Here is a 17,717-nt window from a genome sequence, read left to right as displayed (position 1 = left end):
AGAAGTATATGTATAGTGAGGAGAAACCTCTGGTGAAATGTAGAGACAGATGCTAGTCTGTGGAAATTGTTCCAATTATCAGAAATATAAAACTGCCAGCTGACGATTCAGTTCTGATCAATATGAAGTGAAAAAGGAAGTTTCCTGTCAGGAACATAACAAGTAATACCGCATATACAATTATTGATGCTGTCTGTGTGTATGTGTGTATATAAGAAAGAGTGAATTATCTTTATATTTTCTTATAGACAATGTTATAAAAATCATCATCATATGAAAAGGTTATCAAAGAGTTTGCATAAAAAAGTGTTAAGAAGTAGATTAACAACTCCTCATCCTCTGGAACCGTCCATTCTGTTTTCTGCTTTTGAGTTCTTTAGTGAGTATAAAGTTATAGTTATACAAGATAAATACGTTTTAGAGATTTGCTGTACAACATAGTGCCCACAGTTAATAATGTGGTATTGTGCACTTAAAAATTTGTGAAGAGGATAGATCTTACATGAAGTGTTCTTATCACTTGCAGAAAAGCAAAGGGACACAAGGAAACTATTGGAGATAGTGGATATGCTATATTACCTTGCTTGTGGTAATGGTATCATGGGTGTATGTGTATTTTCAAACTCTTCAAATTGTATATATTAAATATACAACTATTTTATAAGATACAGTTATTTTTTATTCATTGTACTTCAATAAAGCTGTAAAACAGTGTATTAAGTGGTTAGGTAATAAAATATTATTTTGTTTTTCATGAATTTTGTGTTATGTGTAGTTTTTGTTGGTCTTTTATCATTTGAAAGATTTTCTGGTTTCGTATTCTGTATTAATAATCACTTTTGTACTCAATATCATATTTTTCAGTTTGTATATCTTTTCTTAAAGATGAACCCTGAAATAAACACTCAAGCTCCAAACACCTAGACATAACCTTACCTATTTTAGCTTTTGGTAAAGAGGAATTAGTTGTACTTCTAGATGAACCTTGTTTCCTCTCAAGGTTTCTGCCTGAGGATTATTTGTTGGGTCATCAAAGACACTACTTCAATCTTTATTCTTGTATAAAAGGAAGAATCAATTCCACTTATTTCATATTTAAACTTTTTATCAGCATTGTTGAGGAATAACTGTAATAACATCAGTAGCACATGTTTGAAGTGTACAGTTTGATAAGTTTTGACCTATGTTTACACCCACGAAATGTCAACATAATCAAGATAATGGAAAGTTCCATTACCCCCAGAGCTTTCCTCATGCTCCTTTGTATCCTTTTCTTCTGTCTCTCCTCGTGGCTCCATCCCAGCCCCAGTCAACCACTGATCTGTTTTTTTCCCAAGATCTTGTAAAGTTTTTATTTTTTATTTTTAAATTTTGTTGTAAGTTCTTGGATGCATGTGCAGAACGTACAGTTTGTTACATAGGTATACATGTGCCATGGTAGTTTGCTGCACCCATCAACCTGTCATCCAGGTTTCAAGCCCCGCATGCATTAGGTATTTGTCCTAATGCTCTCCCTCCCTTGCCCCTTGACAGGCCCCAGTATGTGATGCTCCCCTCCCTGAGTCCATGTGTTCTCATTGTTCAACTCCCACTTATGAGTGAGAACATGCAGTGTTTCGTTTTGTGTTCTTGTGTTAGTTTGCTGAAAATGATGACTTCCAGCTTCATCCATGTCCCTGCAAAGGGTATGAACTCATTCTTTTTTATGGCTGCATAATATACCATGGTGTATATGTGTCACATTTTCTTTATCCAGTCTATCATTGATGGACATTCAGGTTGGTTCCAAGTCTTTGCTATTGTAAATAGTGCTGCAATAAAACTATGTGTGCATGTGTCTTTATAGTAGAATGATTTATAATCCTTTGGGTATATATCCAGTAATGGGATGATTGCTGGATCAAATGGTATTTCTGGTTCTAGATCCTTCAGGAATCACCACACTGTCTTCCACAATGGCTGAACTAAGGAGGCTGGGACGTCTGGCCTGGGTGCAGCAAAGCAGCTGTGGCCAGACTGTTTCTCTAGATTCCTCCTCACTGGGCAGGGCATCTCTGAAGGAAAGGTAACAGCCCATCAGGGATTTACAGACAAAACCCCCATCTCCCTGGGACAGAGTTCCTGGGGGAAGGGGTGGCTGTGGGCTTCAGCGGATTTAATCATTCCTGCCTGCCATCCCTGAAGAGAGCAGCTGATCCTGACGAGAGATTCTCACAGTACAGCACACCAGCTCTGCTAATGGAAAGACTGCCTCCTCAAGTGGGTTCCTGATCCCTGTGCCTCCTGACTGGGAGAAACCTCCCAACAGGGGTCAACAGACACCTCATACAGCAGAGCTCCAGCTGCCATCAGGCTGGTGCCCCTCTGGGACAATGCTTCCAGAAGAAGGAGCAGGCAGCAATCCTTCCTGTTCTGCAGCCTCCACTGGTGATACCCAGGTGAATAGGGTCTGGAGTGGACCTCCAGCAAACCACAGCAGACCTGCAGAAGAGGGGCCTGACTGTTAGAAGAAAAACTAACAAACAGAAAGCAACAACATCAACATCAATATAAAGGACTCCCCTACAGAAACCCCATCCAAAGGTCTTCAGCCTCCAACATCAAAGACCAAAGGTAGATAAATCGACAAAGATGAAGAAAAAACAGTGCAAAAACGCTGAAAATTCCAAAAACCAGAATGCCTCTTCTCCTCCACATGATCACAACTCCTGTCCAGCAAGGGCACAAAACTGGACGGAGAATGAGTTTGATGAATTGACAGAAGTAGGCTTCAGAAGGTGGGTAATAACAAACTCCTTTGAGCTAAAGGAGCATGTTCTAACCCAATGCAAGGAAGCTAAGAACCTTGATAAAAGGTTACAGGAACTGCTAAATAGAATAACCAATTTAGAGAAGAATATAAATGACCTGATGGAGCTGAAAGACACAGCACGAGAACTTCTTGAAGTATATACCAGTATCAATAGCTGAATTGATCAAGCAGAAGAAATGATATCAGAGACTGAAGATCAATTTACTGAAATAAGGCGTGAAGACAAGATTAGAAAAAAAAGAACGAAAAGGAACAAACAAAGCCTTGAAGAGATATGGAAAAGATCATATGTGAAAGACCAAACCTGTGATTGATTTGTATATGTGAAAGTGACAGGGAGAATGGAACCAAGCTGGTAAACACACTTCAGGTTATTATCCAGGAGAACTTTGCCAACCTAGCAAGACAGGCCAACATTCAAATTCAGGAAATACAGAGAACACCACTAAGATACTCCTTGAGAATAGCAACCCCAAGACACATAGTCCTCAGATTCTCCAAGGTTGAAATGAAGGTAAAAATGTTAAGGGCAGCCAGAGAGAAAGGTCAGGTTACCCAAAAAGGGAAGCTCATCAGACTAACAGCAATCTCTCTGCAGAAACCCTATAAGCCAGAAGACAGTGGGGGCCAATATTAAACATTCTTTTTTTTTTTTTTTTGAGATGGAGTCTCACTCTGTCGCTCAGTCTGGAGTGCAGTAGTGCCATCTCAGCTCACTGCAAGCTCTGCCTCCTGGGTTCACGCCATTCTCCTGGCTCAACCTCCTGAGTAGTTGGGACTACAGGTGCCCCCAACATGCTCGGCTAATATATATATATATTGTTTGTATTTTTAGTAGAGATGGGATTTCACCATATTAATCAGGGTGCTCTCGCTCTCCTGACTTTGTGATCTGCCCACCTTGGCCTCCCAAAGTGCTGGGATTACATGCGTGAGCCATCGCGCCTGGCCACAACATTCTTAAAAGAATTTTCAACCCAGAATTTCATACCCAGTCAAACTAAGCTTCATAAGCGAGGGAGAAATAAAATCTTTTCCAGACAAGCAAATGCTGAGGGATTTTGTCACCACCAGGCCTGCCTTACAAGAGCTCCTGAAGGACGTACTAAATATGGAAAGGAAAAACTGGCACCAGCCACTGCAAAAACACTCAAAAATGTAAAGACCAGTGATACAATGAAGAAACTGAATCAACTAATATGCAAAATAACCGGCTAGTATCATGATGACAGGATCAAATTCACACATAACAATATTAACCTTAAATATAAATGGGCTAAATGCCCCAATTAAAAGACACAGACTGGAAAATTGAATAGAGTCAAGACCCATCAGTGTGCTGTATTCAGGAGACCCATTTCACATGCAGAGACACACACAGGCTCAAAATAAAGGGATGGAGGAATATTTACCAAGAAAATAAAAAGCAAAAAAAAGCAGGGGTTGCAATCCTAGCATCTAGTAAAGCAGACTTTGAACCAACAAAGATCAAAGAAGACAAAGAAGTGCATTACATAATGGTAAAGGGATCAATGAACAAGAAGAACTAACTATCCTAAATATATATACACCCAATACAGGAGCACCCAGATTCATAAAACAAGTTCTTAGAGACCTACAAAGAGACTTAGATTCCCACACAATAATAGTGGGAGACTTTAACACCCCACTGTTGATATTAGACAGATCAATGAGACAGAAATTTTTTTAAATCACAGTATGCTAGTTTGTGTTTTCTAGAAACATATGAATGGAATCTAACAGTATGTATTTTTGGAGGGCAGGAGAGTCTGGCATGTTTCAGCAGCATAATTATTTTGAGACTCATCTGTGTTGTATGTATCATTAGTTCATTCTTTTACCATTGATGGGTATTATTCCACTGTGAGGCTATATGACAGTTTGTTTTTCCATTTTCCTATGCTGAACACTGTGCTATTTACAGTTATGGGATTTGTGATGGTTAATAGTAAGTGTCAACTTGATTGGATTGACGAATGCAAGCTATTGATCCTGCATATCTCTGTGAAAGTGTTGCCAAAGGAGATTAACATTTGAGTCAGTGGACTGGGAAAGGAAGACCCACTGTTAATCTGGGTGGGCACCATCTAATCAGCTGCCAGCAAATATAAAGCAAGCAGAAAAACGTGAAAAGGCTACACTGGCCTAGCCTCCCACCCTACACCTTTCTGCTGTGCTGGGTGCTTCCTGACCTCGAACATCAGACTCCAAGTTCTTCAATTTTGGAACTCAGACTGGCTCTCCTTGCTCTTCAGCTTGCAGATGGCCTATTGTGGGACCTTGTGAGTTAATACTTAATAATCTCCCCTTCATACATATGTGTGTGTGTGTGTGTGTGTGTGTGTGTGTGTATGTGTATCCTATTAGCTCTGTCCCTTTAGAGAGCTGAAATTGTGGAAAAACAGACACAGACTCTTATCATGAGAGTGGTTGATCTGCAATGAAAGGTACATGCACAGCTTTGCCAGGTGTCTACTGTTAAGGTGAGGGCATTGATTAGAAAAGAAAGAGATCCTGCAACTTGGAATGGGGATGTGTGGGAGGACCCTGATGAAGCTGGGGACACTGAGTTTGTAAACTCTGATGAACCTTTTTTGCCAGAAGAAACAGCTTCCCCATTCCCAGTAGTGGCAATATCCCCTCCCTGACCCATGAAACCATCAGACTTTCCACCTTTGTCTGAGGAGATAAACCCTGTGCTGCCTGAAGCAACAGTGATGGCCTCCCCTGAGGCAGTTTCCCTGTAAGATAATGTTGATTCTCCTCAGGAGCCACCCCCAACACCCCTCTTTGCTTCTAGACCTATAACTAGACTAAAGTCCTGGTGGCCTGCTAGAGGTGAGGTTGAGGGTGGGACCCATGAGGAGGTGTGCTACACTCAAAAAGAACTACTTGAGTTTTCTAATTTATATAAGTGGAAATCTGGAGAACAGGCATGGGAATGGATATTAAGTGTGTGGGATAATGGTGGAAGGAACGTAGAGTTGGACCAGGCTGAATTTTTTGATTTGGGCCCAATAGGTAGCGATTCTGCATTAAATGTTGCAGTTCAGGGAGTTGAGAAAGGTTCTAATAGTATATTTGCTTGGTTAGCTGAAATATGGATTAAAAGATGGCCCACTGTGAGCAAGCTGGAAATGCCTGATCTCCCTTGGTTTAATGTAGAGGAAGGGATCCAAAGGCTTAGGGAGATTGGGATGGTGGAGAGGATTAGTCACTTTAGGCCTTCTCATCCCAGCTGGGAGGGTCCAGAAGGTATACCCTTAACCAATGCCTTGCAAAATAGTTTGTGAGGGCAGCACCTGCGTCTTTGAAGAGCCCTGTAATTGCTCTTCTCTGTATGTCAGATCTAACAGTGGGAGCTTCAGTTGCTCAACTACAGAATTTAAATACAGTGGGAATAATTGGATCACGAGGTGTCAGGGGCCACGTGATAGCACTCCACCATCAAAGGCAAAGTGGGCATAGCTACTTTAATAGACAGTAGGGGAAAAGCAGCAATCAGTATAGTCTGACTCGTGTAGAGCTCTGGCATTGGTTAATTAATCATGGTGTTCTTAGAAGTGAAATTGATAGCCTACTGCATTCCTACTTAATTTATATAAGCAGAAAACTTCTAGGTCGAGTGGACAAAAGACTAATTTGAATTATAAAAACAGAGAATCACGGCCCCTCAATCAATTTCCAGACTTGAGCCAGTTTACAGACCCAGAGACCTTGAATGAAGGTCCCTTGAGGAAGGACCTCACTACACTACTGATAATTTTATGTTGCTAATCTTTCTCCCATCCTTCCCCAAGGAGACCTCCAGCCTTTTAGTAGGGAAACTGCACTGGAGAAAGGGAAATGATCAGACATTTCAGAAACTACTGGATACTGGCTCTGGGCTGACATTGATTCCAGGGGCCCAAAATGTTATTGTGGTCCTCTAGTTAAATGAGGGGCTTATGGAGGTTAGGTAATTAATGGAGTTTTAGCTCAGGGCTGAATTACAGCATGCCCCTGGACTCAACCTGTGGTCATTTTCCCAGTGCCAGAATGCATAATTGGCATAGGCATACTTAGCAGCTAGAACCCCCACACTGGTTCCCTTACTGGTAAGGTGGAGGCTATTATGGTGGGAAAGACCAAATGGAAACAATTAGAGTTGCCTCTACCTAGAAAAATAGTAAACCAAAAACAATATCACATCCCTGGAGGAATTGTGGAGATTACTGCCACCATCAAGGACTTGAAGGACGCAGTGGTGGTGATTCCCACCACATCCCCATTCAACTCTCCTCTCCGGCCAGTGTAGAAGACAGATGGATCTTGGAGAATGACAGTGGATTATTGTAAGCTTAACCAAATGGTGACTTGAATTGCAGCTAATCTGTACCAGATGTGGTTTCATGGCTTGAGCAAATTAACACATCTCTTGGTACCTGGTATGCAGCCATTGATTTGGCAAATGCCTTTTTCTCCATTCCTGTCCATAAGGCCCACCAGAAGCAATTTGCCTTCACCTGGCAAGGCCAGCAATATACCTTTACTGTCATACCTCAGGGGTATATCAATTCCCTGGCTTTGTGTCATAATCTTATTTGGAGAGATTTTGATTGCTTTTTGGTTCCACAAGATATCACACTGGTCCATTACACTGATGACATTATGATGCTTGTATCCAGTGAGCAAGAAGTAGCAAACACACTGGACTTATTTGTGAGACATTTGCATGCCAGAGGACGACAAATAAATTTGACTAAAATTCAGGGACCTTCTACCTTGGCAAAATTTCTAGTGGTACAGTGGTGTGGGGCCTGTTAAGATATTCCTTCTAAGGTGAAGGATAAGTTGCTGCATTTGGCCCCTCCTACAACCAAGAAAGAGGAATGCCTAGTGGGCCTATTTGGATTTGGGAGGCAACACCTTCCTCATTTAGGTGTGTTACTCCATCCCATTTATCCAGTGACCTGAAGCCAGTTTTGAGTGGGGTCCAGAACAGGAGAAGGTTCTGCAACAGGTTCAGGCTACTGTGCAAGCTGCTCTGCCACTTGTGCCATATGACCCAACAGATCTAATGGTGCTTGAGGTGTCAGTGGTGGATAGGGATGCTGTTTGGAGCCTTCAGCAGGCCCTCATAGGTGAATCACAGTGGAAGTCTCTAGGATTTTGGAGCAAGGCCCTGCTGTCTTCTGCAGGTAACTACTCTCCCTTTGAGAGACAGCTCTTGGACTCTTACTGGGCTTTGGTGGAAACTGAACGTTTAACTATGGGAAATAAAGTCACCATGAGACCTGAACTGCCTATCATGAACTGAGTGCTTTCTGATCCATCTAGCCATAAAGTGGGTCATACGCAGCAGCATTCCATCATCAAATGGAAGTGGTATATACATGATTGGGCTTGAGCAGGTCCTGAAGGCACAAGTAAGTTACATGCAGGTCCTGAAGGCACAAGTAAGTTACATGCCTACATGCATTTGAGGAGGTGGCTCAAATGCCCATGGTCTCCACTTCTGCCACCCTGCCTTCTCTCCCTCAGCCTACACCAATGGTCTCATAGGGTGTTCCCTACGATCAGTTGACAGAGGAAGGGAGGACTAGGGCCTGGTTCACAGATGGTTCTGCATGATATGCAGGCACCACCCAAAAGTGGAGAGGCACAGTACTACAACCCCTTACTACGATATCCCTGAAGGACAGCGTTAAAGGAAAATCTTCCTAGTGGGCAGAACTTTGAGCAGTGCACCTGGTTGTGCACTTTGCATGGAAGGAGAAATAGCCAGATGTGCGATTATATACTGAGTCATGGGCTGTAGCCAATGGTTTGGCTGGATGGTCAGGGACGTGGAAGAAGCATGATTGGAAAAATGGTGACAAAGAAATTTGGGAAAGAGGTATGCGGATGGACCTCTCTGAGTGGTCAAAAACTGTGAAGATACTTGTATCCCTTGTGAGTGCTCACCAACGTGTGACCACAGCAGAGGAAGATTTTAATAATCAGATGGCTAGAGTGACCCATTCTGTGGACACCAACCAGCCTCTTTCCCCAGCCATCCCTGTCATTACCCAACAGGCCTATGAACAAATTGGCCATGGTGACAGGGATGGAGGTTACGCATGGGCTTAGCAACATGGACTTCCACTCACCAAGGCTGACCTGGCTACGGCCACTGCTGAGTGCCCAATTTGCCAGCAGCAGAGACCAACTCTGGGCCCTTGATATGGCAACATTCCTTGGGGTGATCAGCCAGCCACCTGGTGGCAGGTTGATTATATTGGACCTCTTCCATGATTGAAAGCACAGAAGTTTGTCCTTACTGGAATATACACTTACTCCAGATGTAAGTTTGCCTATCCTGCATGCAATGCTTCTGCCAAGACTACCATCTGTGGACTCACAGAATGCCTTATCCAATGTCACGGTATTCCACACAGCTTTGTCTCTGACCAAGGCACTTACTTTACGGCTAAAGAAGTGTGTCAGTGGGCTCATGCTCATGGAATTCGCTGGTCTTCTTATGTTCCACATCATCCTGAAGAAGATGGATTGACAGAACGGTAGAATAGCTTTTTGAAGTCACAATTACAATGCCAACTAAGCAACAGTACTTTGCAGGGCTGGGGCAAAGTTCTCCAGAAGGCTGTGTATGCTCTGAATCGGCATCCAATGTGTGGTACTCTTTCTCCCATAGCCAGGAATCAAGGGGTGGAAGTGGAAGTGGCACCCCTTGATCATCAGCATTCACCATCACCCCTAGGGATCCACTAGCAACATTTTTGCTTCCTGTTCCCACAACATTACGTTCTGCTGGCCTAGAGGTCTTAGTTCCAGAGGGAAGAATGCTGCCACCAGGAGACACAATTCCATTAAACTGGAGGTTAATATTGCCACCTGGACACTTTGGGTTCCTCCTACCTTTAAGTCAACAGGCTAAGAAGGGAGTTACAGTGTTGGTTGGGGTGATTTACCTGGACTATCCCAAGATGAAATCATTCTACTATTCCACAACAGAAGCAAGGAAGAGTATGCATGGAATACAGGAGACCCATTAGGGCATCTCTTAGTATTACCATGCCTGTGATTAAAGTCAATGGGAAACTACAGCAGCCCAATCCAGGCAGGACTACAGATGGCCCAGACTCTTCAGGAATGAAGATTTGGGTCACTCCACCAGGAAAAAAAAACTATGATCTGTTGAGGTGCTTGCTGAAGGCAAAGAGCATACAGAATGGGTAGTAGAAGAAGGTAATCATCAATACCAGCTATGACTACGTGACCAGTTGCAAAAACGAGGACTATAATTGTCATGAATATTTCCTCTTGATTTTGTTAAAACCATGTTTATGCGTGTACACTTTGTACTAAGAAAAACCTTCATTTTCTTTTTCCTTTATTATGTGACATAAGATTTTGACTTCCTATCAGCATTTAAGTGTTGTTAACTTTAGGTAATAGTATCTGGGTTGAGGATTGGTGCATTTCTGGCTTTATGAATGGTAGTACTATGAAGGATAGTTGTATTATCTTGAGCATAATTATGACCTATTTTAGTATCTTTATTTGAAGAGTATGTATGATCTCAGGAGATGTGTGTGGGTCCAAGTTGACAAAGGGTGGACTTGTGATTGTTAATACTGAGTATCAACTTGATTGCATTGAAGGATGCAAAGTATTGATCCTGGGTATCTGTGAGGGTGTTGTCAAAGGAGATTAACATTTGAGTCAGTGAACTGGGAAAGGCAGACCCACTCTTAACCTGGGTGGGCACCGTCTAATCAGCTGCCAGCAAATATAAAGCAGGCGGAAAAATGTGAAAAGGCTAGATGGCCCAGCCTCCCAGCCTTTCTCCTGTGCTGGATGCTTCCTGATCTCGAACATCGGACTCCAACTTCTTCAGTTTTGGAACTCGGACTGGCTCTCCTTGTTCCTCAGCCTGCAAACAGCCTATTGTGGTACCTTGTGATTGTGTGAGTTAAGACTTAATAAACTCCCCTTTATATATATCCTATTAGTTCTGTCCCTCTGGAGGCCCCTGGGTAACCCAGGATGTTACATATACATTTACTATGAACATTTGTATACAAATCTTTATATTGACAGACACTTTAATAATCTTGGGGGAAATACTTGGAAGTAGGTTGCATGGATTATATGTATGTGTATGTTTTGCTTTTTAAGAAACTGTAAAATGGTTTTCCAAAGTAGTTGAATCATTTTACATTTCTATCATCAGTGTATGAGAGTTTCAGTTGCTCAGAATTCTTGCTAAAACCAGATATGGTGTATTTTTTTTTAATTAGCCATTCTAATAGGTCTATAATGCTATCTCATTGTGATTTTAACTTAATGGTGTTGAGAATCTTTTCATGTTTGTTGTTTTCTTTGATGAAGTGTCTGTTCAAATGTTTTGTCCATTGTTTTCTTATTACTGAATTTTAAGAATTTTAAATATATATATAAATATATTTTGGTTTATGGTTATGTGGTTTGCGGGTATTTTCTCCCAAATATCTGATTTGTCTTTTCATTTTGCTGGCAGTGTATTTCAAAAAGTAGAAGTTTTAAAATTATGATAATGTCCAATTTATCTATATTTTCTTTTACAGATTATGATATTGGTATCATATCTAAGGAATCTCTACCTAATCAAAGTTGCAGAAGTTTTCTCCTAAAAGTTTTATAGGTTTAAGTTTTACATTTAGGTCTATGATTCATGTTGAGTTAATTTTATGGTGCAAGATATAGATCAAAGTTTATTTTTTTTCTTGCATATATATATATATATCCAATTATTCCAGCACCATTTGTTGAAAAGACTAATCTTTCTCTACTGAATTGCCTTTGAAACTTTGTCAAAATCATTTGTCTGTATATGTGTGGGTCTATTTCTGGACTCTCTTCTGTTCCATTTGTCTATTTGTCTATCTTTACACCAGTACCAAACTGTCTTGATTATTGTAGCTTCGTAATAAGTGTTAGTTCTCTAAATTTGTTCATCTTTTTTTTTTTTTCAGAGTTGTTTTGGCTATTCTGAGTCCTTTGAATTTTTATATCAATTTTAGAATCAGTTAATTTCTACAAAAACCCTGCTAGAATTTTAACTGGGATTGGTTTAAATGTATGGATTGGTTTGGGAAGAGTGCTTTCTTAGCATTATTGTGTCTTTTGACTAATGAACACAATATAGGTAGAACATTACTAATCTGAAAATCTGAAATTTGAAATGCTCTAAAATCTGAAACTTTTTGAGTAATGACATGATGCCACAAGTGGAAAATTACACATCTGACACCTTTGCTTTCTTATGGTTCAGTGTACACAAACTTTGTTTTCTGCACAAAAGTATAAAAAATTTTGTATAAAATTACCTTTAGTCTGTGCACATAAGGTGTATATAAAACAAATGCATTTTGTGTTTATACTTGGGTCCCATTCCCAAGATATCTCATTAGGCATATGCAGATATTCCAAATCCAAAAAAAATGTACAATCCTGAACACTTCTGGTCCCAAGCATTTTGGATGAGGAATACACAACCTGTATATCTCACCGTTTATTTAGATGATCTTTAATTACTTTCAGCAATGTTTTATAGTTTTCAGTGCACAGGTCTTTTACAGTCTTTTGACAGTTTTATTTCTAATTATTTCATATTTTTGAGGCCATTTTTAATGGCATTGTTTTCAAAATATTAACTTCTGATGGTTCATTGCTAATACATAAAACAAAATAGATTTTTATGTATTGATCTTTTATCCTGCAGCATTGCCTCAACTCATTTAATAATTCTAGTAGCTTATTTCAAAAATATAGATTCCAGTGGATTTTCTACATGAATAATTATGTCATTTGTGAATAAAGAGTTTTATTTATTTCTTTTCAACCTGGATACCTTTTATTTCTTTTTCTTGCTTTATTGCATTGACAAGAAATTCCAACATAATGTGAAAGAGAAGTGGCGAGAGTGGATATCTTGCTTTGTTACTGATCTTAGCTACTCCTTATTTTTTTAAGCTGTATTTTCATAGAAGCCCTTCATCAAGTTGAGAAAGCTCCTTTTTTAAAGCAGTAAAATTCCTTTTTTAAAGCAAATAAAGAATGTACGTTGATATTTGTCAAATGCTTTCTTCTACATCTATTGAGATGATCATATAGTTCATACATTTCTTTTGTTTTTTATTATTGTGGATTACATTCATTGATTTTCTATTGTTAAACCAACCTTGCACACTTGATCATGATGTATTATCCTTTAACCTGGCATTGGATTTAATTTGCTCAAATTTCAGTAACAACTTTTTCATCAATGATCATGAGGAATGTTGGCCTGCGGTTTTCTTTTCCTGTAATATCTTTATCTGTTTTGGACATCTAATTCTGGCCTCCATAGAGTGAGTTGAAGAATGTCCTCTCCTTTTCAATTTTATGCAATAATTTGTGTAGAATGGACACTATTTCTTCTTTGAATCTTTGGTAGAATTATCAAGTGAAGCCATCTGGACCTCAGCATTTCTTTGTGGGAAATTGTGTAACTACTAATTTAATTTCTTTAATAGTGGAGGGCTATTTATATTACCTATTTTTTTTCTTGAGTAAGCTTTGGTAGTTTGTATCTTTCAAAGAATTTGTCCACTGTATCTAAGTTGTAGAGTTTATTCGAATAAGGTTGTATATAATATTCCCTTAGTATCATTTTGATATTTGTAAAATTTACCCTGGTTTCACTTCTGTCATGCCTACTACTGACAATTTGTATCTTCCTTCTTTTGCTCTGATCAGTCTGGCTAGAGATTTATTAATTTCATCAATTTTCTCAAAGAGACTGACATATTATTTTGCCTTTATATGTCTCAAGTCTTTATTTTGCTTTCAGTTTTGAAATATTTTTTTTCAGTGGGTATAGAATTCTAGAATAGTTTTTTCCTCCCAATACTTTTAAGATATTGCCCTACTGTTTTTTACTTTCGCATTGTTTGCAACAGAAATTTACTGTGACCCTTATTTCTGTTTCTGTATATATATCTTTTTCTTCTACTGCTTATAAGATTTCCTATTTATTACCCATTTTGATAAATTTTATTATTCTGTGCCTTAGTATTCTTTATGTTTCTTTTGCTTAGGGTTTGCTAAGCTTCTTATATATATGAGTTTGTCATTTTTGTCAAGTTTGGAAAATTTTCATTCATAATATCTTCAAATATTTCCCCTCCATTATGACTTCAGTTACTCATATATTAGGCTGTTTGAGTTGTCCCACACCTAACACTCTGTCCAGTTTTTAACAGTTATGTCTTCTATGTTTCATTTGGAGTTGCTTCTATTTCCATGCCTTCAAGTTCACTAATCTTTTCTTCCTCCATGTCTAATCTGCTGTTAATTCTAGAAAGTATAATTTTCATCTTACACATTTTAGTTTTAATCATTAAAAGTTTGATTTGGATCTTTTTATGCTTTTCATGTTTTTGCTTAACTTTTTGAACATATGGAATACAATTATAATAACCATTTTAATATCCTTCTCTGCTAACTCTAACATCTGTGGTTAGTTCTTAATCAGATTCAATTGATTGATTTATCTCCTCATTATATCATATTTTTCTGTTTTTTTGTGTGTCTGGAAATTTTTGATTGGATGCCAGACATTGTAAATTATACCTTGTGGGATGCTGTATATTTTTGTGTTCCTATAAATATTCTTGAGCTTTGTTCTGGGACACAGTTAAATTACTTGGTAACAGTTTGATCTTTTCTACCCTTGTTTTTAGGAATTGCTAGGTAGACCAGAGTAGTTTTAGTCATGGGCTAATTATTCATTACTACTGAAGTGAGACCCTTCTGAATACTATACTCAATGCCATGTAAATCTTGAGGTTTTCCAGTCTTCCTGGTGAATGGCAGCCACTATTCTCTCCAGTGAGTGCTCACTAGGTACCGTTTTGGGTGGTCCTTTCTCTGGTCGTAGGTAGTATCTTTACATGAATGCATTTACCCATACTCAGAATGAGTATTTTTCAGAGATCTGAAGTTGTCTCTCTGCACAGCTCTTTCCTTTCTGGTACTCTGTTCTGTGAACTCAAGCTGTTTTGGTCTCCTCAGGCCCTCCATTTCATTTCCTCAGCTCGTGGAGTCTTCTACACTCCACCTGGGTTCCCCTCCCTGTTCTGTGGCCTGGAAATTCCCTTAAGGTAGTAAGGTAGAGGAATCATAGGGTCCACATCACTTGTTTCACATATCTGAGGGCTCAGTATCCTGCATTGTCTGGTAACTCAGTGTCTTAAAAACTATCGTTCATATATTTTGTCTATTTTTTTGTTGTTTCAAGTGGAAGAGTAAACTGTTCCTATTTCTCCATCTTGACAGGAAGTGGAAATTCTCCTTAGCTGATTTTTCTTCTTGCCTTATACTGGGTTCTGTAAGACCAGAACAAAAATAAATAAATAAATAAATAAATAAATAAATAAAAGAATCTTCCAGAAATTCACGAAGAGACTTCAGGTTTGCAGCACAGGTTTTTGACAACTAAGTAGAGCAGTGGGCCAGTCTTTATTTGTTTCATTAATCTGTTAAAAAAAGAAGGATTTGCATGAAATTCATGATTAAGATTGCCATATTAGCTACTAAGTCAGAAGACTTGAGAGCTGAGCCTTGGAGAAACAAAATCCTTGACAGTTGTTGATGTTTTTGTAATAAGAGACTTTATTATTTTAGCAAACAGAAAGACTGCGTGAAAATGTCAGAAAGAAACTACTTTTGGAGAAAAAAATAGAAACTGACTCACTAAAGAGACCTATTGGGGATAATTACCCAGAGCCTGTGGTAGATCAGGATGGCTGATTTAAAGTTATTGTTTTTGCAAATTCTGCAAAAAACAAAAAACAAACAAAGATTTTTTTTCTTGGCTTTAGCAGTAGCAGAAAAATTTCTTCCACAGCTGTAATCTCATGTAAACTGCAAAAGTGGATTTTATTCTCTGAGTTTCTCAAGCCTCCTTTTCTCTAATACAGAGTAATATTGACTAATGATAAAACACTACAAACTATAATTTCAAATAGTGTTTCAATTTTCAATTTGCAGTCTGGGAATGGATCACAGGAATTTTAGTTTGTTGGTTTCCTGCTGCCTTAGGTCAGGAAAGCCTGAACTTTCTCATCCAACACCTGTTCAAGTCGGAGGATGCTGATTAATTCATGATGGAAAGGTATCAATTTTCACAGACCAGACCTCTACATTCTTGAAATGCTCTTCTCATGGGAGACATTAAATAAGCTTTGAATTAACTGTAAGTAAATAAATATTCAATTATTTGTATGGCACTATATTCTGTTTCATTAAAAATATTTCTTGATTTTTCTCACCAATAAAAGTATTCAAAAATGTTTAATTCAGTCATCATCACATCAAGAATTACTATATTATCTCTGAATTACATAAGTGATTTTCTAGTCATATACATACTAGTTGTTCTTACTCTATATAAACATACTTTTTGTTAAAATATAACCATTTAGTTTAAAATTGAGACGCCCTTGTTAGAGGAGAATTTCAGTATATTTAATACCAACAATAAAAAGGTTAAATATTAATAGCAAATGTGAGTAAGCATGGGATAATTGAATGGCTTTTTATATTTTTAGAAGTCAATTCCATCTTCATAGACTTTAATTCTTCCAGGTTTTAATTCACATTAAGTTCTACTGGCTGACACCATTTTCCTCCTCCATATCTTCTTTGGAATATGGACATCTTGGGTTGTTGTGAGAATGGAGTTACCAAAGTTGTAATCAGATAAACACTAAGCAAAGTGTTATGGCAATGTGTGGTCAAGTGCGTTTCCTATCAGATGGTCAACACCTTAAGTGCTCAAGGTTGATGAGAATTGTTTTCATCCCTGTTAATAGGAAGAACCAATGGTGTGATCCCTGGATACTGACAATTGTTGCCCAAGAAACCCCCTCCCCTTGCCATGGGACTGCACCCAAATAATTTGATAGCTCTTGTTACACAGCTCTTCTTGGACTAAAAGGCCCTCAGCATTCCTGGCAATTTCTACACTCCTGGAGCTTCATCTGGTAATTCCCTGACTTATGCAGTACCACCCCACTCCTAGAGTGTCTTTAGAGGTGTTTGCTTTCTTCTTAAAGCTATTATCCTCTTGTTCTTGGAGGGCTTATTCTTGGGGGACTTGGAGGGCTTATTAAGCCCTAAGACTCAATCATTAGCAACCAAAAAATTAACTTCTACTCTCCCAAGGTCAGGGACAGCATAATCTTAAAATACAGTGGTTAGGGAAAATATTTGCATAATGTATTTTTAGGAATGTACAGGAAGGGAAGGCAAATATAGAGGAGGAAGGTGATTTAAGAGAGTAGAGCAGAAAATATAAAGCTGCCACAAAAATTTGGAATTGCAGAATCAGCTAAAGTTAGGTGTTTGTTCTGCTTACTAATAAAGCATACACCAAATACAATTATTTGGAAGCCTATAATTTTTTAGGGTAAAATTTTTTAGGTGTTCTTCTAGTTTTACCCCATTATTTTAGAGATATAAAAACTGAATCCCAAAGAGGAGAAGTGACTTGGTTAAACTCACACAGAAACTAGAATCCTATATCCTTTGTATTGTATCAGATGCTTTTATGATTACCGTATGCTGCCTTTTTAAGGCCTGTGATCTCCAGAGAGAGGTTTCAGCTTTTTGTTATGCCAAACTAAGGAATTCTTAGTTGGCCTTTTTTTTCTTCCTGAGTTTGTGCTTGCTTAACCTAATGAGTAGGTAATAACCCTATGTTTCTAAATTTCTTAAATCAGACTTTTTGGGGTAGGAAATCTTGTTAATGATTCTGTTAAGAAAAAATGTCTTTTACACTTTTTCAGCTGAAAGGCAAGGGGATGTGGGATGG

General features: G+C 38.7%; 1 long non-coding RNA gene across 5 annotated transcripts in view; it reads left to right on the top strand.

The window, feature by feature from the left end:
* The window catches only part of LOC115898424, a 169,968-nt gene that overhangs the window by 71,103 nt on the left and 81,148 nt on the right, over positions 1-17,717 (top strand). For 3 of the 5 annotated variants that reach the window (XR_004058164.1, XR_004058169.1, XR_004058179.1), the window contains exons 5-6: positions 15,944-16,097; positions 16,717-16,887. This is a non-coding gene — a long non-coding RNA (uncharacterized LOC115898424). The remainder of the gene's footprint in view (positions 1-15,943; positions 16,098-16,716; positions 16,888-17,717) is intronic. The other 2 variants (XR_004058174.1, XR_004058183.1) reach the window with 1 other exon arrangement.

The sequence above is a fragment of the Rhinopithecus roxellana genome, chromosome 1 (assembly GCF_007565055.1).
Source record: "Rhinopithecus roxellana isolate Shanxi Qingling chromosome 1, ASM756505v1, whole genome shotgun sequence".
Lineage (NCBI taxonomy): Eukaryota > Metazoa > Chordata > Mammalia > Primates > Cercopithecidae > Rhinopithecus > Rhinopithecus roxellana.
This window is presented reverse-complemented; position numbering and strand designations above follow the sequence as displayed.